Source organism: Poeciliopsis prolifica, unplaced genomic scaffold (genome assembly GCF_027474105.1).
Source record: "Poeciliopsis prolifica strain line A6 unplaced genomic scaffold, Auburn_PproV2 SCAFFOLD046, whole genome shotgun sequence".
Lineage (NCBI taxonomy): Eukaryota > Metazoa > Chordata > Actinopteri > Cyprinodontiformes > Poeciliidae > Poeciliopsis > Poeciliopsis prolifica.
The window spans coordinates 313,366-336,175 of NW_026562421.1; the positions used below are offsets into that span (position 1 = coordinate 313,366).

At 40.4% G+C, this 22,810-nt stretch overlaps 1 protein-coding gene across 3 annotated transcripts in view; it reads left to right on the forward strand.

The window, feature by feature from the left end:
• Positions 1–626: 626 nt before the first annotated feature.
• The window catches only part of plxna2 (plexin A2), a 200,909-nt gene continuing 178,725 nt past the window's right edge, over positions 627–22,810 (forward strand). The window contains exons 1-2 of one of the 3 annotated variants that reach the window (XM_055056717.1): positions 627–1,177; positions 7,677–7,783. The gene's annotated coding sequence lies outside the window, so the exon portion shown is untranslated. Of the gene's footprint in view, positions 1,178–7,573; positions 7,784–22,810 lie in introns of those variants that run through there. The other 2 variants (XM_055056716.1, XM_055056718.1) reach the window with 2 other exon arrangements.

Below are 22,810 nucleotides of genomic sequence, written 5' to 3' on the forward strand. Positions count from 1 at the left end.
CGTGTGGCGAGAGACAGAGATAAAGAGAGAAAGGGAGATCGAGAGATTCAAATTTTGACCTATAGATGGCAGTATTCTAATACAAAGTAGAATAAGGGAACCTGTCACTGACTGGGGACTGTGTGCTGTGAAGACAAAGTCAACTGATGGGTAAGACGTTTTCATTTTTTAATGTGCTAGAACTACTGTAGAACTGTTTCCATGTTATATCGCTTTGGTCAGGTAAAAGAAAAATCCAGAAAAAAAATGCAAAAAGTGTCAGTGGGAGAGTTGCTGTCCCTGCAATCTAAATGTTAGTACACTGGAGCTGAGTCCGAATGTATTTTTATGTCTGCTAAACAATAAAGGAAAACTTTGAAAAATGTTTCACATCTTATCAAATTAAATCTTAACTAGTGAATCTAAAAATATATATTTATCTGTGTTTAGTAAAGCGTTCATTTCAAGGAGATAATTCTGATTTATTTTCTGCATATATTGATCAAAGTCTCCAAATTATGTACAAAATGTGTAATTCTGGGCGGAAACAGTTAACGCCGTAATGAGCTGGAGTGTGAGTGGGCTGGGTTTAGGCGCGCTCTGTGCCAAAAGCAGCACACACGCATACACACGCACGCCAACACGCAGCTACAACACAACGCTGTACTCTGATGGAGCCGCCAGTCTGTGTGTGTGAGTCCGGCAGAGCCTTGTGAGGAAACCACGCTGCGGGTCTGCACCGACGCTAACACATTTCTTCTTCTACCGGCGGGTGATGGCGAGCCTGGCTGCGGCTTGGAGGCTCGCACCGTAGAGCCGCACCGGAGGAAGGTTGACTGCGGAACCCGAAGGAATGCAACGCTGCCGCACTGACACGGTCCGCTGAAGTTACCGGAGGTCAGTTCAGATGCTGACGCCCCGGCTCTGCTGTGAAGTTTACGCGCTGCATTCGCAATCAGCTGCTACGTCCAAGGTGTCCACTTTGAATGAATGACGCCACCTCTTAACAGGTCCTTCCTGCAGAGAGGCTCCCCTGCATTAAAGGGACTGAAACAACTAACACTGCATTTGTGATTTCCCTTACAACCTTGTTCTGAGCGCATTTGGAGTCGTTTTTCCCCCTCTTCTTTCCGTGGATGTGAGTGGAGCGCATCAACAACTGCCACAGAACCAGGAGATCCAGTTTAAAAATGAAGAGGTGAGTGATCACCTCAGTTGTTTCGGATAAATCTGCCTTAGTGGGAATTTTTATTTGCTGGAATCTCACACTGAGTGCCACAAAACAGCCCCTCTCGACACTGCAGGAGAGCTCATTTCCGACACTGCGTAGAGACAACCGGGAAGAGACATTTATCATCTCTGGCTGCAGGCTTTGATAAGGTGGCAGCCTGTTTTACATTGTGTCGGTGCCACAGCTCACACTGACGCCCAAACAAACCGTCATCTCACATAGTCTTATTATGAATCAAACCTTTACAGCAGAGCAGTAACCTGCATTGACCAGAGTGTTTGCATCTTTGCCTTGCTGTCTTTTATGTTCTATGTTTAACCCCTCAACCCCCAAAAAACCTAGCTTTCCACTTCATTCATAACAATCACCACAGTTTTAGTACAAAAATGTAAACGCTCTTTTATTTATGAAAAAAGTTCCATTTTAATTCAAACACCTGATTATACTTGATGAGAAACAGATTGTGTCATCACCTGAACCCAGCAGCAGTGTGAAAAACTGGTGGAGAGCGTGCCAAGATACATGAAAATCCTAATTTCTTTACAACTTTTTCTACTGAGACGAGAATTCAGGTCTTCAGGATTCTCCGCTCTTAAATTCTTTCAGGATGTGTTTCCCTGATCAGTCTTCGAAGATTTTACTCCCTTTTGCTCACAGTTATCACAATTCTGCAGTCATGTGATTCTGACTCATTGACCGGACTCATTGACTTCATTTGCATGAAGTAAATTAGACTCAAAGTCCATTCAGATGACAATTTTAACTTACTCTGTTGACTTAGACCTGCTTCCTTGCAACAAGTGAACCTTGAATCTGAGACAAAAATTATTTTCCGACTCATGAATATCAGAAAATCCAAGGCTGGATCACTAATCTAGTTCACATTATTAGACCTCTGTCAGTTGTGTTATTACATTATTGCCCTTTACTGTCATCAGCATAGAGCTCCATAGACGGCTCCAGACCTCATCTGTCCAATTCAGCCGATGCACCTACAAATCTTAATTCTCTGTCAGACTCCCAGTGTCCTGGTGAGCGCCCATGACAGTCACTCCAAAGAAAATAAATGTTGTCTTAAGTAGAAAATTGCCTCGCATTTGCATGAAAATGACTTACATCTGCCGCGGCTGATGGGTAGCATATTAATCCCTCTGCCCTTGCAATCAAAACCAGTTCCTTCTTGGCAAAATCACATTTTTGGAGCCTCTGAAGCATGACCCCCCGCACACAATTATTTTAATATCCATCTCAAAGGGACACAGCCTTGCGTCTCCCCTCCCCAAAGCAACCGCTAGCTAGGGAGGGGGTATCATACGGCTCCCTTTAGAAGAACAAACTAGCTCACACAATTGCTTAGATTATAACATGCTGATTATGCTCACCTAATTAACTCCAATCTAATAATGAAAAAGAAGCAGGCTCTATGTGTTGTTGCTCTCCCAGACCAGCTGAGCTTTTCAGTAACTCTTAAATCATTTTGCTTTACACTTGGATTTTTTTTTTGGGCAGTTATTGATCCTCACTAAGCTTCAGTCACTCAAATTTACCTTGACTTTTAGGCGTTTGTGTTATTGTTGACAGGTTTAATGAACCAACCTAAAGAAGAGCAGAAGGTTTGTTCTCCTTTCTAAATAATTCTCTTTTTTGAAAGCAGTGCCTTTGAAGTCTTTCTATCCGAGATTGCCTTTCGTGAACCTCAACATCACACGTTGATACGATCAATAAGGTTAACCTTACCGAGCTGGGTAGAAATTACTCAGACTGGGCTTGTTTTCCAAAGTTGTTGCAAGAAGCTGTAATAACGAATCATTAGTTTATTATGTGTCCAATAAAGCAGTTTGCACAAGTCTATCCAGTTTTCCTTTTGGAAAATATTCCATCTTGCTTGCTTAAAATGCAGAGTGATGACTTTATTTATAGATAGATAAAAGTCTGGGCAGGATGGAGCTGGTCTTCACCCCTAAAATGTCTTTCTAATCACTGTTACTTCATTTTGAAAAGTGACCTTTACTGCTGTAATAGCAAGTGCTTCCCTAATGTACTGCAGACTTTCTGAAGACTGTCATAATCCTCAGCTACCACTGCCACTATCAGCATCCATCAGCATCTGCGACAAACTCCACTGGCTCAAGAGCGTCCTCTGTTGATGAAGAGCAATGAGTTGTGCTCGTTTACATTCTACAATTGGACTTTGTGTCCAATTGTGCACACTTATTTTCTGTGTGCTATGACACAGCACTGGGGTCTGCATTGGCAGACCAGAGTGCTCTCTCCTCCACGGATTCCCCCCCTTAAGGCAGAGAGGCTTGCCACAGTTCAGCTTGAGAGATTTTGACAAGTTGCTATGCATGCGAGCAGAATCCTTGACCTATTTCTTAATGAGTGAATGCTGCAAATGTGTTCAGCGGTTTTGTATTCTGAACGCAGACCCGATTTTTCCCAAACCCCCAATCATCATTTGCAACAACCCCCACCGACCCAACTGTCTATTTGCTTCCACATGCACGCAAACATGCACATAATGAAGCTTTTGTGGCTTCAGTGACTCTTTCGCTGATAGATATAGGTCCTTCTTTTCTCTATCTGGTGGAGTGTGCAAATACCAAAGTGTTTGTTTTAATGCCATTGGCCTCCCGTCTTGGCTCTCTGCAGGCTGTTTATCTGAACCTCTCGACTGTCCAGCTGTCACAACTGAGATCTCAATCTCCTTGACCCACACACGCTCTGCTCATTCAGCCTCGTTACGTACATGTTTGTGTCTGCGATCTGCACTTTGGTGAGCGTAAGCACGAGACTCGACATAAATGCAGATCTGGGTCTGTAGGTGACAGTGGACAAATGGAGAGCAGCTGGAGTGGAGGCTTAGTTCAGTTTTTAGAAAAAAAGCAAAAGATCACAAATAATTTCTTTCCTCATCATAGCTTAGTGCTTCATGTTGGACTGTTCATTGTGACAGTATCACTAAAATCTCTCCTGTTTTTGTCTTAATTTGGAGATAGTCCCTGAAATAGTTGATTCCAATAAAACATGCTTATGTTGTTGTCATAACAGTCCTATTGATAGACAAAACACTGATCCAGTAACCTACTTGAAATAGGAATCAGTGTGCTAGCTTCAAATATTTATAGCTAAATACTGCCTTTTTATGTTGAAATCTGTATTTTATTTTCCATTTTTCTATAGTTGTTGCACATAATTTAACCTGAGGGATAAGAATCTTGTCTGCTGCTGCCGGGTGCTGGTTTTTAGCAAGCTGCATTCCCATTAACCATATTACACAATTTAACATTTCGAAAATGAATTGTAAACAAGGCAATTTTGAAATTACTTATTTATCAATAAAACCTTTTAGCGCCAGGATGAGGTGTTTTTTTTTTTTTTTTTTTTTTTTGGACAGACAGAAATTAATTTATTTCAAAGAATTTCAATGGAAACTCTTTTTTTGCATCGCATGAAGAAGACAACGTAAAGTAGTAGGAGGGTCATAGTGTGGTATGTTTTATTGTGTGAGCAAACTTTTTTACATGTGATTTTAATTGAGTTTCTCATTTCATGAAAACAACGCAATTGCAAACTGTTTTTTCCACAACTCCTCCACTTCATCATTTCATTTTGAGATTTAACAAAATAGTGTAATTTGGCAATTACATTATCTAATGTCTTTCATTTTAAACAGCAATGCAAAAATATTTCTAATAAAATTTTGCAACATATTATAGAAATGCAGTTAACAATCTGCTGGTGGATGCATTGGGAGGATTTGCATCTTTACCAGCCTCAATAATCAGTAGCACACAAATCTGATATTAGCAGCGAACGCTCCACATTTTACCACTGCAAAGTGGTTTTAATGGCACTCTTTGGTGTGAAAGTTTTACCATGGAAAGTTGGCTCAGTGTTATATTTTTACAAATGGTGAATAAAGCTGTTAATGGAACCAGTGTTTTCTTTAGAGTTTATTCAGAGTGCTAAACTGAGAGAAATTGTTTAATTTACATGGTTCAAAGTTTCTGTACTTGGAGGAACATTTATCTGGTTTGTTTTCTGCTTTACACAACAGAATCTTATCAGCTCATACCCACTTTGTGCTAAAGGGTCTCTGATTTGGTTGCTAATCCTCTAGGAAGATGAACCCCTCATGCTGTCAACATACATATACCATAGATTTGTTCTTCAGCTTTAATAATTTTCATACAGTAACAGATGTTGGAAAACACCACAGGGTCACATTTAATGGTTTTGTCATGCTGCCTGTGCCATTTTCATCATCTTCAGTAGCTGCGTGTGCAGGCTTCACCGACTTATCCAATCGTTGAAACAGTTTTAAATTGATGACTACAGGCCACTACATTGTTAAGTAGCAGCTTGCCCAGTATGAGCAACACATGGCACAGAGTGCAGAAATCAATGCCACTCTGCATTTCATTCTTTCATGATACACAGTGAGGCTGGGGACTTTTTGAAAAACGTTAGGCAGTTGAAAAAGAAAATGCCACGACTAAAGTGGAAGTTCTTACTGTCCCTGGGCTACTTCCTGCCATGGAGCCGTGAACTGAAATCACATGTTGTGTTTTGTGACACTTTTCACTATTTATGTTTTTGTTATGATCTGTAAGTATATCTGTCTAAACTAGACTGTTTTAAAACTAAAAAGTCCTGCTAAAATTCAAGGGAGTCTAGAGGGCCTGAAAAACGATGAGATGAGTCTTTTTGGCATTTGTTTAAGCAGAGTTATGATGGGACAAAAAAAAAGATGAACAATAGAATCTAGATGTAGAAAGTCCTTTTTGTTTTCAAAAGGAGTGAATTTCATCTTTCTGTAAATGAAGGGAGAAATAAAGTTTCAATTTCTCAAATATCTTTTTTCGATACATATTTATCCTTGGAAAATGAAAAGTATTTTCTCTTCAGGGACCAAAAAGATTCTCATGTTGTTACAAGTTTGAGATAAAACGCAACGTTTTTACAAAGATGTGGAACTTGATAAAATTGCAAAAACAATTTCTACTGCTGTAAAACTAATAAGACATATTTTGTTAACATTCAGATATTATGTTTGTCAGTTTGATTTAACACGTAGTTTGAATTCAAAGAATAAAACTTCATCAAATTAAGTTGTGGTTTTCAAGTGCACTTGTTTAAGCAGTGCACAGCATCAGACGGTTGACTTTATTTTTCTTATAAACACAAGAAACGCATCGGAAAAAGAGAAAGTTAGAGGAATACGTACTAGTATCCCTTCAGTCTGCTAAACAAAGCAAAGCAATAGGTGTGGGAGGGGCAGTGCAGAGTTACTCGTGCTGAAACAGCTGAATTGTTTTTTTTTTCTCGAGCAAAAAGCAAAGGAAATGTTCAGAAGGCTCCTTTTTGTGACTCATCAACCGCAGGGCGCAGCAACAGGTGGGGGAGCGGCTGCAGCTACTTAATCCCCCAAAAGACAGAGAAAACTATATCACTCTTGGATTCTTGTCTCATTATAGGCAGGTTAAACGATAGGAGCACATTAAAAAACCCTGGTATGCCATCACGCTTGGAACAAACTCATGTAGGAGTCAGTAGGAATTCTGTAAGGAGAAATTGTCTCCTCATCCTTGTCAGGCTGGGAGAAGAAAGCAGCCTGTGTGTCAACACAGACAGACAGGCAGCAGCCAGCTTCAAGATTCATCAGAGGATGGTTAACGGTCCTTTCTCTGCCTGGTGCTGCTGTGGCTGGTCCAGATCCTGCTCTATCTATTGATGGCAGCAAGTTAGTGCTGAACCCCAGAGTGCACTCTGGTGTCCCAAAGGCCTGCCAGCTTGCTGAAACAAAGGCTTTTGTATGGCTACTAAATCCAACAGATGGAGAAATGAACAGTAAATGAAAGGGGGAATAAAGGAATTTAGTGGAGCATGTTTGTGGATGGGCATTTAGGCTACTCCTTTGGGAAGTCTAACACCCTCACAATGCAGGACTGGCACAACCTAAATGTTTCCTCGTTGATATGCAGCAAAAAGCGGCTTTAGGGCCCCTGTGTGGAAAGAAGGAGGCAGTCTACTCAGGAGGGCTCTCCAGGGCCTGGCAAGCCTTTTATTAAGATGTTAATAGCACTGCCTTCATGACACATTTCCATGGGACGGGATCCGTCTCCTCTACCGTTCTTTAGTACCTCAATCTGCCTGCCACAATCATCAGTCTCTCTCCTTCACATAACAGCCTGTTTAGGCATTCAGTCCCATCTCCGCATTTCGCTGCCCAGGCACTTTCAGCTTTTATCTGATGTCTGCTGTCACAAGCCTTCCTATATTTACCATGTGTAACAAAATTACTCGATGCCAGCGATAAGGGCAGGAATCCTGGCACGGAGACCTGCAGAATAACAAGTCTGGTTGTTTGTTTGTCACCGATCTTCACGCTGGCTGCAAGCCTGGCTCTCACCTCTGCAAACATGAGGATGAGGGCTTGTGTGATTTCTTTTTTTTTCTCCAGACCCTGTCAGGCGGCCGCCTGTTTCCTGATCTCATTCTGCATTCCCTCGTGAAGTCATCTCACAGTCCTAAAACTGCTCCCAGGCTTGTCCAGTACAGCACAAGCAGGTAATCGGTGAAAAAGAGAAGGAAAAAGAACCTTAAATTCTTATGTAAATACACTTTGCTCTCTTTTCATTTAAGAGATTGAATCCATTGTCTCAAGCATCTTCGCCTTTCACGCACAGTTGAATACAAGTCAGTTATAAGTCAGTTCTCCTGGCACCATAAATAATCAATTTGCTGGTGTCATGGGAGGATGTGCATTTTTGTTTGGTGGAAATTCAACAATAAGTGAGCAACAAAAGGGAGCGGGAGAGAGGCAGAGTGGGAGGGGGCTTTTGTTGAGCGCCAAGGGGCATCTGTCAGGAGCAGATGACAGTGTGCATGTGTGGAATTCGTGCTTGACTGAGTGGGTTTGTGTCCATTTTCATTCGGATTTGCTTGGACAGTGTGGCACATGTGTAGTTTTTTGCGTGACTGTGTACAGTCCGTGTGTGAGGTACGCAAGACAGAGGGTTGGCAGTGCAGACAACTATATAGCATTGCCCATACTGCCCCCTGGTGATGAGGATGCCCCTGCCTGCTACTGTCACCATGGTTACTGCTGGAAAAGGGGTGCAGACATTGCTTGTCTAGTCAACTCATGTGCCATAAAGGAGCCCAGCCAACAACAACTTTTTTTTTCTCTACTATGTAAACCGCAGCTCAGTTGGAGTAAGAACCTTTTTCAACTCAAAGGGGGCTATTATGGCCATTACCACCAGCTATTTGAAGCATTTTATAATGTTGTTTAGGGAATTGCCTAATGTGTTGTTTTCTTTACCCTATGATTGTGGAATCCTCTAGGTCAGTATATTAACACAGATTTACAGATTTATGAAAACACTCACATCTTGAGCTTTTTCACATTTTGCCACTTTGCAACCACAAATCAACGTACTTCAACATTGAAAAAGTACTATGTAAATGTATAATTTAATTCACTCATTGTTTTATTTTTCTTTCTCACTTGCATTTAGTCGTGTACAACCATGTTTCATTGCAGATCTGATCCGTCTTTTGATTTGTTTCTCCCTCCTCTGTAAAAGGACAAGGACTTGCCCATTTTCTATGCAACATAGCTCAAGATTTAGATTGGTTGATGGGAATCTGTCATCAGTCATTTTCAAGGTTTACAAAATATTCTTACTTGGGACATTGCGGCAGATGAATATGTTTCTATCCAAACCATTCAGTTGTGGCTATTGACTCTGATTGGGTCCTTCTAGTGAAGATGACTCTTCCAGTTTTGTTCCAGGACTGTCCAGTGTTTACATCATCCATCTCCCTATCAACACCTTTCAGCTTCAATGGACTTGATGAAAATCATCCCGAAAGCTTGGGGCTCCAGCCACAATATTTCACGATGGGGATGGCGTGCAGAATGATGTGCAGTGTTAGTTTTCCACCACACATAGTGTTTTACTTGAAGGCTGTGAAAGGTCAGCATTGGTCTTAAATTTCCATTTTTTATAGGTCTGCTGTGTTCCCTGCATGGCTTGTGGCAAACTGCAAATGTGACTTCCTATAATTTTCTTTTAAGAACAGCTTCCCTGTTCACACTCTTTCATAAAGGTCAGATTTGTGGATAGCACAATTGAAAGCTGTCTTGTCAACAGATTATCCAAGCTGAGTTGTGAGTCTCTGAGTCCCCTCCAGAAGTACCATATGGTATTAAAGGGGCAGTATCATGGTATAATGTTATTTCCTCAACAAAAACATACCGGGCATTGATCCTTTCATGCATGTTTGAGAAATCCTTAAATTTCCCTTAACCATTCAGCTGTGCAAAATGTCTGGGTGGGTCAAGCGCCGCCTTTGAGGTGCAGCTCCTCCTCAGAACGGCTGTTTCCAAGCTACTGAGCTTTGAGTTTCCGCCTCAAAGAGCAGCCCTCTGTGCTACTTCCTCACTCGGCTCCATCAGACTAGCCCACAGCAATTGGCAAACATCTGCGCATCACATGAGCTCATTATAGGAGCTACTTCTCAGTTTAATGCTGGTTAAAAAGTGTTGTTAAAGGGTTAATAGTTGAGTGATGACTTGCTGAAGGTGAAGTTTCAGAAAGAGAAGGAGTTTCTCAATGAGATGGATGTCCAGTATCTAGGTGTTAAGTCAAATTATTTTGATCATATTTAATGTACATATCATTTTATAACAAATGAAGGTAACATAGCTACCTTCTTGAATATGCTATAAAATTATTGATGTTGCTGGAAAACACATAATACGGCCCCTTATCTGCATAATCCTCTCATCATACTCTACCAGTTTAAATGGACGGTTGGTATGTCTCCGATACTGAAAAAAATTCACAGATATTAATGCATTTTGTTCTTATTGTTTTAATTTTTTTTAAATTTGACTTGCAGGGTTATTTTTTATTAAGGTTCCTTTCAGGGTGCTCTATTGCTCAGTGTACTTGTTCGTGCTTCAATGATACCAGATTTTTGGTCAGCTATCACTGCATAGAAATCTTCTCTAACTAGAAATCAGAAGCAAGTGGTTTGACGGTACCATGTTTTTGGTGAGCTGTCAGTTTATCTGGATGGAAATGTTCTTTCACTGAGAAGTAGAAGCCTGAAGTCATATGTAGCTTTGACCGAGAGAGGAGATGGGAAGAAAGGAAAGAGGAAGGGGAAAACAAGGCCCTCTGAATTCATCAGTGTTAGATGGCAAACAGAAAACTCTGTCTGGAAAAGCTTTCTGCTCTCATTTCTTCACTACAGTATCTTGTTCTGTCTCTTGTGCACACACATCCTCTTGATTAAGTTTTTCCACAGTTGTAGACCAAAGTAAAGAGGGATAAATTGATGATGAAAGACCATGAAACTCATTCAGCTTCAAAACATGGAATGTGGCTCATTGCGGAAACTTGTTTCCCAGAAGTGTCGACAAAGGCTTAAAGTCAAACATTTAAACAGAATGAGTTGACTTCTTCTTTCATACTTGCGTTTATGATTTCAAAAACATGTCCATGTTTTCTGACTTGGATTTCAGTTCAACTTGTGAAAGTACTTGGATTAATGTTGGATGAAAAAAAGTTCTGACTAAGGCTACTGCCGCCAGTCTCTGCAACTCCAGACTCTTTACTTTGGCCCAACGTGATTTATTGTGTCCAGGCCAGGGGAAATGAATTTTCCTTTGGGATAACATTAATGTGTATGCATGAATACATGATTCTGATCCACACACAGAAGCCAGTGAGAGAAAAAGGATGGAAGGTACTTAGGAAGGAGCGCAGCTTGTCATAATGCAGAGAGAGTCTGTGAAAATGTACAGTTACTTCGTTTAACCTCAGTTTTAATGTAGATTTACACATCATAGTCAAGGTTTTAAGGCTTAAAAATAATGTGGAACCCTCTCTTCCCAAAAGTGCTTTTTGAGGCTTGTCCTGTCAATTCAAATCAAGAAAATGGCCATTACTGGTGGTGCTGCAAAATTTCATGTCACAAGTTCTTGCAATATTAAGCTGCTGGATTACTTTTAGTTTTTGTGAAGTGATAACTTCGTCTGGGGAAGTATGTTTATTCTATTAGTTTGAGCCCTGAAAGCACTGAGATAAGTGACTTAAGTTTGAATCTTGGCACATAGACATGCTAAAGTAGTTTCAAAATGGCAAGACTTTTCCGTTACACTGCTAGCAACAGTTTTCTCTATTTGTTTGATTCATAGAACAAGATGTACTCCCTGTCTCCTTTGCAGAAAGCCAGACTAAACAAAAAGTTAAGAAATATGATATTTTTCTCACTCAATAATGTAGTATTCCTAGAAAAAATAATAATTTGACAGCAGCAGAATATTTAGTGCTTTTCTACTATTAATAAAAACTACGGTGTACGCCCGGTATTTGTGAAGGGTGCAGACCTCAACTGACCCCCACTAGCTAAAACCATTAAATACTTGAATGCCTCTCTATGAAAACAACTATAGCTGTCTATTCTAATAGTTCAAAGACAAAATATACCTTACACAGTGAAACAGTCTTGGAACCACTGCAAATGCTAATATCTACAGTCTTTTCTAAGCATTACCTCACCTCCAGACAAATTTTGAAAGTGCAATGAGAGGCATGACCCAGTGTGAAGATGACTTGTGGTCAGGATCAGAAGACAGTTTGACAAGTTAGTGACATTGTCTCGATATTTAGCAACTTTTCAGAACCCTCTAGCAACTTTAAAAAATGTGACTAGGGACAATTCTAGTGACTTTTTTCAGGGTTAAACTTTTGTGGCAACCTGAAAACATAATCAGTTGAGACACTGTTAATCTTTTGTGAAAATAATAAAAAATGTACTTAGTTTTTCAAGACGTATCACTAAATTCTTGTCTTGTTTTGGTATACAAACACCTTGAATGGCCTTCTCTTGTGACCTGGAAATATTGTTAAATGCCTTGTCATGACTAATTATACCAAAGTTTTTAAACTCTCAAGTTGGGTCTGTCATTGTTGAAGTTGGATGTTGTTTTTCCATCACTCTTACTTCCTACTGGCCTTTTGCTATCAAAAGGAAACTGCATGTAGTCATTGGAACAGTGGGAGCTCGCCCACACGGACACATTATTCTTCCCCTGTCATCATAAATGAAATGGGAAACATGACAGCAGTGTCTTTGAGAAACTTTCAAATCAAATAATTAGTGCAGGATAAATGATGTGATGCGATATCATGCAGGGCCAAACACAAAATCTGAATTCTCGACATTCTCCCACATCAGCTGCAATGTCAGTCAAGAGCATTGTCATTTCTGGAGCGAGGAAGGGAAGAATGAATCTGGGCATCAGAGGCAATTATCCAGCGTGTGACAGCCCAGGCTTTTTCTGGCATAAGGCTTAAAATTCCTGTATTGTCCATAAAGATGCTGATTAAAAATGACTGCTCTGTAACATCTGACTGTAAAGGGAGGCATGAGGTAAAAAAGGGAGGAGTGAGAAAAGTGAGAAAACAAGGGACCAGGCAGGTTTATACATGAATGAAATGAATGAACATCTTGTATTAATCTGCAACTGTTTGGGATTAATATTCACTTTGGGTGAAAATGCTGTTGAACATTGTTGGTGTAGTAAAAGCATATTGGATATTTTTTTTAGATATTTTTGTAGATATTGGAAAATCTAAATTACCCCTGACTTTTAACATTTTTTCCTCATTGCAGGAGGCGTCTCTGAACTCGTAGGTATTATGTTTACAATTAGGTAATTTGCACCAACCTCATTGCCTGCCACAAGTCCACCCCCACATTTCTCAGAAAACATGCTCCACCTGACAGGGGTGAATAGGTGAGGGGAATTTGCATGTTATTACAAAGCAGGCATGGTATTTTGGGTGTTGTTTTTGCAAACATCACATTAAATTAGGACCATTTTTTTTCCACGTGGTGTTTAGTCTTGTAATGGATGTTTTTTTTTTCTTCCAAATTTACAAAGAGGATAGGTTACATTTTACTGGATAACAGACACAGCATCAACCTTTTCTTCGCTTCGCTTCATTCTTTCCCGTCTGTTTTGGGAGGTTGGAAGGGAGACAAACCGTGAGCTGGGTGGAGGTGTGCCAGAGGGGACTGGAAAATGGCTCAGATCCTTCCAGATTATGGCACATGCTTTAATTCACCTGCATTTTGAGAACTGCAGGCTTAGATCTAGTTTGCATTCTTTATCAAAAATGTGGGGAAAAAATGGAGAAGGCGGGATACCGGATATGCGCTGCCACTTTCTTACACACCCAGTTCTTCTTACCACTATGTAAATTTTCCATGGATTCCTTTTGTGTAGACATTGACGTGCCTGATAAAGGACACGTTGGTTTTGTTTATTCTGCCAAGGCTACAGTGTTTGTGGTTGTACAAAGCATTAGCTGCTTCAACGGCTTAAGGTCTGAAAAGCTGAAATGTAGTGTGTGTGCGCGTTTGCCTGGGTCCCCGAGGCATTGAACATGTGCAGTAGCTCTGTGTCAAGGTAAACAACCCCACCTGTCTTTGAATGCTACCGCTTGACGCAACAAATGAGAAAAGGGAAAAGCAAAGAAAGCACAACAGACAAAAGTTCTCATGAAGCTTTTTCTTTCAAACCCTACCAAAAGAAGTTCTTTCTAAAATGTGACGCTACATGTAAGCGGCTTGTGGCAATAAAGGACGCTTACTGCAAGAGTTTATGAATGAAAGCAACAGAATTATGTCTTGTGAATGTATTAATAGCTTAAATGTATGACTTAATCTTTCTGAAACACGATGCAACAGAGAGGTGTCATTCATGAGCTTACAACGCAATAGAGACAAAAATCTGTCACTGCTAATGCATGTCAGTTAGATGCTGTAGGTAGATAAAACCTGAGGATGTCAACGAAATCATGCATATGTTGTGTGTGTTTGATGGTTGTTCGTAGAGACAGCCGAAGTAAAATCTTGAATATCAAAGAGGCATCTCAGTGGTGCTCAGAACTCACAGTTTCAGTTTGGCATCGGCTGGTTACCGGTATGAGGGTATCCAAAGGTTTTTGTAAAAGTATTTTTTAAATAAAATTCCAGAGAAAGTATTCAAATGACTACCGTTGTATCTGTCCCAAAAAAGATACATTATTTCTTGCGGGCTGTCATTCTGTTAAACAGTCACCTGCAAGCTGGCTACCTGAGCATATAGCCCAACTAATCATTTTGGTGCTGCAGACTCACAGCAAAGCTTCTGTCTGACAGATCACCCCTCCCCCGCTCCTTCCCCACACAGCTCCATCAAACTAGCGGCAGTAGCAGTTACCTGGAACTGCTGAGCAAGGTATTTAACAAGGTATTTCTCAGTTCAACCCTCCTAAAAATGGTTTTAAACGGCGTAGTGGAACGGCGTTATCTTGACACACTGAAGGCGAAGTGTTGGAAAGAGCACAAGCTCCTTGGAGTGTCAAATTTCTTTTAAGTTATGCAGTGAATGTAGTATTTTTTTCTCAAGTCTATTAAGCTGGTAGAATCTCATTGCAGTCTGAATCTACTTCCAGTACATACAAACACAGCAATGCTGCAAAACAATGGAAGAAGGGAGGTGTGGGATTTTTTTTTTTAACTTATTCTACTGAGTCATACAGGAAGAGAGGAGGAAGCTGCAAGGGAGGGTCGGAACAGGAAGGCAAAACTGTTTTCATGAAAGTTAAGAGAGCTGTGTGGCACTGAGAAGAATAACTAAGTGATACTGTTTGAACCAGATTGAGTAAAGAAAATTGAAGGCTGGGAAATGGCTCGCTCCCTCCCTCGCCACCCTTTGATGATCTCACAGGAAATACAGTATGTGTTGATGAATTGAAGTATACCCATGAAGAATAAAATGAAAGTGGTCTCAGTCACTCACAGTCCGTCCAAGCAGTTCTAAAACAACAGTAAACCAACCACCAAGTGTCCTAATTAGCCCACTTCAGCATGTTAGCGAGCCCCAGCTGCTCCTATTTATGCTGCTGATGAAATGCTGAATGGGGCTTTTTTTTCCCTCCTTGGTTACGTTTTCTCGAGGGTAACAAACAGTCGATTTAATCTTTCCCACCCCCCCCCCTCCTTCCTGTTATTGCACTTTTTTGCTGGAGTATGATTATATGTTTTCATCATTGCTGATGCAGTTTATTGGGTAACAGCAGCAGGGTTGTTTAGTTTGGCTGAAAGAGAGCCTGCCAAGTACCCCATTCCATATTTTTTCTTTGTCTACCCACCAATTGAGAAATGATAGAGTTTTGTGATAGAAGGAAATACTCAGACTGCCCACTGTGTTTCGCAGACTTTAACGTCACACCCGTAGGTTCTGCCAAAAAGATGCTAACTGTTGATTAGAATTGAAATCTCAGTTACATCCTTCAGATGGATGAATAGAGACTGGGTAGCTTGTAGGAACCTCCTTTTACTGCTTCCCTAAATCCAGGGATCTCTGTTAAAGTGGTGGAGCCGCAGCGTGGCTCACTGAGCTCCATCATCTGTGTGTGTGGTCTGAGAAAATGTTAATACGAGGAAGAAACTGCCACAGAGAAATTCCTCGGTTTGGCTTCGTTCATACTGACCAAGCATGGGAATGCTCTTGAATTTGATTTTTGTTCAGCTAATACTGTGCTCTCTGTTCATATTTTAATCTCCCCTCACCCCGATCTTTCCTCTCTTTAAAAGCATACTGGATGTAATCATTTTTACAACTATTCTATTTTAGCTGGGGTCGAACATGTTGGTCACAAAGATTATGGTAATTTCATAATTAAGAGCTTTGTCAAAAACAAAAAAACATTAAAGGGAGAAACAAGGCAACCAAAAGATGTAGACGGGGTTGTGATGTTGCTATGTGGAATAACAAACTTGGGGTGTTGGTGTAAAATATATTTGTCAAAAAAATTGTTATGTCAAAGTATGATTGCAAAGCAAATATGAGTTCACTGAGTGAAGATGTCGACAGTGATTTATGAAGTGAGGAGAAAGAGCAGAGTTATTAGGACTCAACAGCCATCCTATGTACTTTTATAAGCACAGGTTGTGTTCCCAAACTACCTGTAATTAATCACATTAACCACTCATGACAATGGCCGTAATTTGAAATCCTAAAAGTCAGGACACTTATGTCCAGCCATCACTAACTTTAACAAAACCTTGTTTGATGTGGGGAAAAAGCTCAATTTAAGTTCATGCTACAACAAGTAGTGAATGGAAATTAAGATAAAATACTTTGGTGACATCTGCAGATGAAAGTCCTCTTCATTTTTCTCAGGCACCAAGAAAAAACATTTGTGCTACCTTCTTTACTCCTCCCCCAATCTTGGTTTTTGGGTTGTTCTCACACCAAAAACCAAGATTCCAGTTGTTTCATAGTCATGGGGCAGCGGATGTTTCCAACAGATATTGTGTTTCACAATTGATGAGAAGTACCTCTATGTCTGCCATGAACCTTATTGATGATCTTTGTAGCAAAAGTACTCACATCATCCATTTTTGGAATCGTCAAAATCAGTCACACATTCATTTGACAGATTTCAGTTAAAAAGTGTTTTTGTTTCAAGCAAACAGTCTCTCCTGTGATTACTGTGAAAGATGATCCCACTGTGCTATTGCAATTCATCATCCATAAATGATAGCAGCCACATTGTAAAGGCTGATTGTGATTTATTTAAGTTGCATTCTTTAGGTTTTGCCTCGCTGTGTTCTATGTAGTCCCAGCTGACCTCACTTGCTGGGAAAAAGCTTCACAAAAAAGCTGATGCTAATTTTACCATCTCACTAACAGAGATTTGTCTTTGATCAAACATAATTCCCAGAAAACCAGTGTTGCATTAATCTTAAGAAGAGGCTGTGCTTGTGAAAGTGATTTGGTGGCTAAACCCAGGCGGGGTACTTCACTAGAGAGCAGTTTCTCTAAAGCGCTTTATGCTAGTACTTCTCTTGCCCAACATTTTACACACAGTCAAATCAATGCAGGAATTACAGTCCATTTCATGCTAGGCATGGATTTAGATAATTCCTATCCCATATGAAAAATCACACTCTTCTCTTTCTGAAGACCTACTTATGCACATCCAAGTATATGTGATTACATCAATTCTTTACTCTTCAGAAACCCCAAGCCTTTTTGCTTTAGTGGCTATATCAAGATGTAGCATAGGAGGACTACTGACAGAAAGTCATATGAGGCTCAGCAGCCACATATAAAATATGTTCTCCAGCATGTGTCTGCAGATTATGAATGGCCCGGCTGTCTCTGTGTTAAATCTATCGCAGAGCAGGGGGACTGAATCAGAAATCTCTGGCCTGTGAAAATGAGTGTGAGCCACTTATTCCCAGGTTCACTGTAGCGGACTGGCTGGAGTTGCTCTTCGTACTGCTCTGACTCTCATAGGCATCATGCATACGTTCTTTGCCACAATCTCCTAAGTTACTCACCTCAATCTCATTTCAGACTGCAGGAGTTTCCCTGATTCACCAAAAATGTGTCAGATCATCAGCTCTGAGTCACTGAGAGAAGAAAAGGAGGAATGTGTAAGGAAGAGATACAAATCTCAGGACTAGATTGTGGGATGCAATGTCTTCCAGTGTTTCCTGTCTGCTCAGGTCTTATAAGGCCTTTTTTCACCCTTGTGCCCTTGTGGCTCTGAACATAATGAGAATTGGACCTCTTCTCCTGTTCTTCTGATCCTTGGCCATTCTTTGTGCTTTATCACAGTGGTGCTCTGATAAATTGATGTGCCCATCCCTGGTGTACAATACAGTACAGTACAATACACAACCTTCACAGAAACACTGGATGAAATTACAAATTGCTGGGACTCTGCCAAAATGCTGTTTTCATCAAAGACCTTGTAGGTCACCATGACATTCCTTCCTTCTTTCTTTCCTTCCTTACTTCCTTCCTTTTCCCTTCTTCCTATCATCCCAACACAAGAAGGTGAGATCAATTATGCTAAGTGCAATAATTGATCTCACTTAACATATTGTTAAGCTTCTAGGCTAAACAGTATGTGTGGTGACTTTTTAAAACATTTGTTTTAAAATATTTGACTGCTCACTTTTACCTGCAGAAGAGTCACTGATAATTCTACAATCCTCATTAAATATATTTGCATCATGTGCTCAAAGTATAGTATAGTTCTTTGACAAATAACGGCCAAATATCCTGTTGAAGGAAATAATAGTCCCTTCTAAAAATATTTGAGGGCATTGTTAGAAAAAAAAAGCTCACTATGGCAATTCGCCTGCTCTAAGCACAGGGGCTCAAAGGAAACCAGCCAATGCTTTAGTTTCCACCGTGTCCCGGCCAGCACTGCATCCTGTACGGAGGTTCACACAGAACAGCCTGGAGGGCATGCATGTGTGCTTCAGTTCGGATCCAGCAAGGCCCTCTGTCACTCAGCCAGCCTGCTCTCAGAGCTTTGTGCCATCCTATTCACTTGTGTCCTGGCATAGCCCTGCAGCAGCTGTTGCGCTCCAGAGGACCGTCAGGTGCATTTTTATGCACGCTCCGAGTGACAGCATTGAGTTACAAAAAGTACAGCAGCGAGGTCTATTATTTATACACACATTGTAATTCCAAGTTAGATTTGCATTTAAATGTATTGTAGGCTTATTCCTGAGTTGAGTTTTGAATCAAAAGCTTTTCAACTTTGAATTGTTGAAATAATTTCACAGAAATCTTTCTAAACCACACTGACAGTTTGCATGCTCACAGCATGTCTGTGGTCACAAAGCCAAGAAAATTCTTTTATTTATTGAATTTAAATTATTTTCAAGATGAATGTTCTTTCCAGGGTCCTTTTAGGATTTGTGTTGCGACCGTGGCAGGTTTCACTCCTCCCTCGTGTTGCTCTGCACGCAGAGCGAGTGCTGCTGTTCTTTGTGGTCTTCTGTGAGTCTTTGCCGTAACCAGCACATTCTGCTTGCGAGGCATGCATCCTTCTGAGTGAGTAAGCACCCAATTTCCTCACCACATGCTGTTATTGCCTCTCATCCAAAGGGAGATTGGGCTAAGTAACTAGCTGCAGACTTGATTTTGTGGTGCTTTATCACATTTGATGAAATTAGAAGGGCCTCTATTAGGCAGGAGGCAGAGAGAGCAGAAGACCGAGGGAGCGTACAGGAGAGAGGCTGAGCCCTTTGCTGCGGTGTGATAATGCATTTGTTATATGTGCCTCAGCGGAGACGTTCTGAAAATAGACTTTAATGGTCCTCAGACGCTTGTATGTGTTTTAGAGTCAAGCTGCATTATGTTCAGGGTTACAGCAGGTCCTGAACACAATGAGGGAAGATTTCTTCCTCCTGTTAAAGTTAACAAAACAATTCCCAAAATATATTTTATGTTTCCCACCCTCCTTATTTAATAATGAATGCATAGAGTGTTCAGTTTGTAGTGTTAATTAATTCACTGATGTTGATTTCCAGCTCCTTGTGAGGGCAGATCTACTGATTTCAGTTTGATCAATTTTAGATTTTTTTAAAATCTGGCTGGAAAAAAAATAATTTCAAGATTATAAATATTCATACATCAAAGGATTTCTTATGAAACTTTGAAAAAGTTTGTCACAGCATACCTCGGTTGATGATAAAATGTTGACCAAAAAGTTGTGGAAATTCTTAGTTCTGACACATTTAATGAATAGGAAAAAATTCAAGTATAAAGCTCTGGTCAATCAATGTGTGGAGCATCAGTTTTAACCTTTGGTAATGTAAACAGAGTCATGCTCCATGTTGCTATTCTTTCTTGATGTTTCGATATTGACTTGGATTCTGTCCAAGCTTAATCAGACTTGCATGTTTAGGCCTTTTGACCAGTAATCGAATATGGTGAGAAAAACAGCGAAACGGTCAGTTTGGGGACACGAAATGATGTTTGCACATTTGCAGAAGGCGAACAGGTCATGGAGCGTATACAGCTTAATTCCTGCCAATGCTTCCAATTTAATTAATCAGAACCATGTGTTTTAGATAATGTAATCAAATGTGTAGCAAATGAGCAAAAGGTCACGCTGAACAAAACTCCCAACTTGTACCACAGCTTTGATTGAATGAAGTAAACGATCCTGATGTTGGCTCGTTTCAAACTTCAAGTGCGGTCTTAAGAAATGAAAACATAGCAATATGTTTACCTGAACAGAGATTTCAACATCAAAAAAATTGCTCTTTTGTGTAACTGTGAAGAATAAACGCTGAGATGGCCAGAACACCAGCTTCTTCCCACTTTCTGAAGTCTATGCTGTACAAATTCAAGTCTGTGACCTTCATGTGAACAAAAGAAAATCAATTAAAAATGTAAAAAAGATGCATACAGAATTCATATAAACTTCTTAACCACAGCTTCTCTCAGATTCTGTTGGGTACTCATGTCTGAGTTGCTACAAAAAGGCTAATCTTAAACAAAAGCTCTACAAAAACTCTGTGTGTAAACAAGAAGTGCAAACGCAGCACAAAATCTGTTAGTTTGGGAGCCTTAACTCCAGCTGCATGAATTCCAGTCATTCCTACTACAACTGAACTCTCAGCTCACAACACTCTGTGATTTTGCACACATAGCATTGGCCTCGGGACGTTTTGTAGAATATTATCAAGATTCAAACCAGGGAGGTAAATTAATATTCCACAGTCCTGTTAATTGCATTGACAGCTAATTGATTTCAGTCACAGTGAAGCAGTCTTTCTGTTACATCACAGGCCCAGTTGTCCTTATTCCAACAGATCCCAGCCTCACTTCGTGAATGCTCAAAAAATAACCTCAATTTCCCCTCTTATATCTATAATGTGAATTTCTTAAGATATGTATGCATACCAGGAATCGGGTTTTTGATGGTGGAGATGACTTGAAGTGTGTGCATCCTGCTGGGTTTCCAGGGCCTGGCTCTCCGTCAATCCAGAATAGCCTCATCCCTTCAGCCAGCATGTGATTACAGAGCTGCAGGCTATATCATACAGTCCTTAGATGAACAGTAGCTGAAAAAAATTGAAGGGATTACTTTGACTGACAGGATTTCCCAAGAGGTTTTCATTCCCCCAGAAAGTCTTATATAACCATTTTGGATTTTGTCTGGCGTCTGCTAAGTAAAATGACAGGTCTCTGTGTTTAATGAGTGGCTGTAACGTACACTTAGGCCAGGAGAACAGTCCTATCAAGATTTTTTAACTTTTTTTTTTTAAATCCACACCTCTCTGTAACTCTTTTTCCTCTCACTCTGAAACTGACCCTGCTCTCACTGCCAGTCAGGCGGTGTGAATTTGCCCCGGATAATAACGGATGTACCACACCAAGTTCTTGAGTTGTGGCTGCCACTGTGGCTGTATCAGCTTGTTACCCAGCTGGAATACTGACTGCATCGTTTTTGCCATCCTTCCACTCCTTTTTTACTATTTATATAACCATTTTCTCTTTACCGCTCATATATCTTACTTTATGTCATCTTGCCAAATTTTACAAACTGGCACCAACAGTTTTTTTAATTATTATTTTATTATAATTTTCTTGTCTGATTTAGATTTCCCCTCTGTGCTTTGTATCCCCCCTTCATCATTTCCTGATCCCTAAATCCCTCTAGCAGTAAGTCGCCTTGACCACAGTTCCGGGCTAAAGCACTGTGATCTTGATGAAACAAATAATTAAGAGAGTTGCTAGGTAGTGAGTGAATGCATGTTGATATGTAGTTACTAAAACGGTAGCCATTTTTTATGTTATATTTATTAGAAGACTTTTAAATACAAAGCAGATCCCTTTGCTGACGCTTATTTGAAGATGTGGCATAATTATTTTCCTAGGGACAAATTCTATTGGTGTTTTATTGTGTTTGGGCAGAGGCCAAACCAGCAGAAAAGTCAAGTCCAGGGTTTGTTTACCAGCCTGCAGCTCAGGGCAAATAGTTCCTCTGCAGGGGTAAGCTGCTGATAAGAAAGCATTCATATAAACAAAACTCGTGCACCCACAGAAATGCTACAATACCTCCGCTGGTGCTTGCAAGGACACATGAGCTCACAGGTCATCCTGAGGCTGGATTTTGTTTGGATTAATGTCATCTCTGTGTTTTTAATTTGGTGTCTCCCACAATCCGAGTTCATTAAAATAACTTGCTGTATGATGAAGTTTGTAAATTAGAACGATTCCTTACAGATTGGTTATTTATCCAAGGCGTTCCTTTCTATAATTTTGTGGACTAATATTAGCATATACTCATGGAGAAATAGAATATATCATAAGGCTTTTGAATACAGAAATATTCAGCCCCAGGAAACACAGTTGACTTGTTCAGCAGATAGCTACCAACAAACGTTTTCTGGTTAGAGGGCAAACCAGAAAACGTTCATGCAGAGGAATTTGGCTGTTCTGATTGCTGTAACCAAGCTTATTAACTGCAAGTTGATATGAAGGAAAACTTATACAAGCAACAGGAATAACCACAGTGGGTTGTTGAGCAATGCCTGTTTGAGTTTAGTGAAAGTTTAACAAGAGATTTTACTGCTGCTGTAATCAGAGCCACCATACACAGATGTGTCCCGAACATGGGCTGCATCTGTCTCCGCTTCTGGTAAAGCCACTCCAGCAGCAGACATCACATGCATCTTATCTCTGATGAGGGGAAAAGG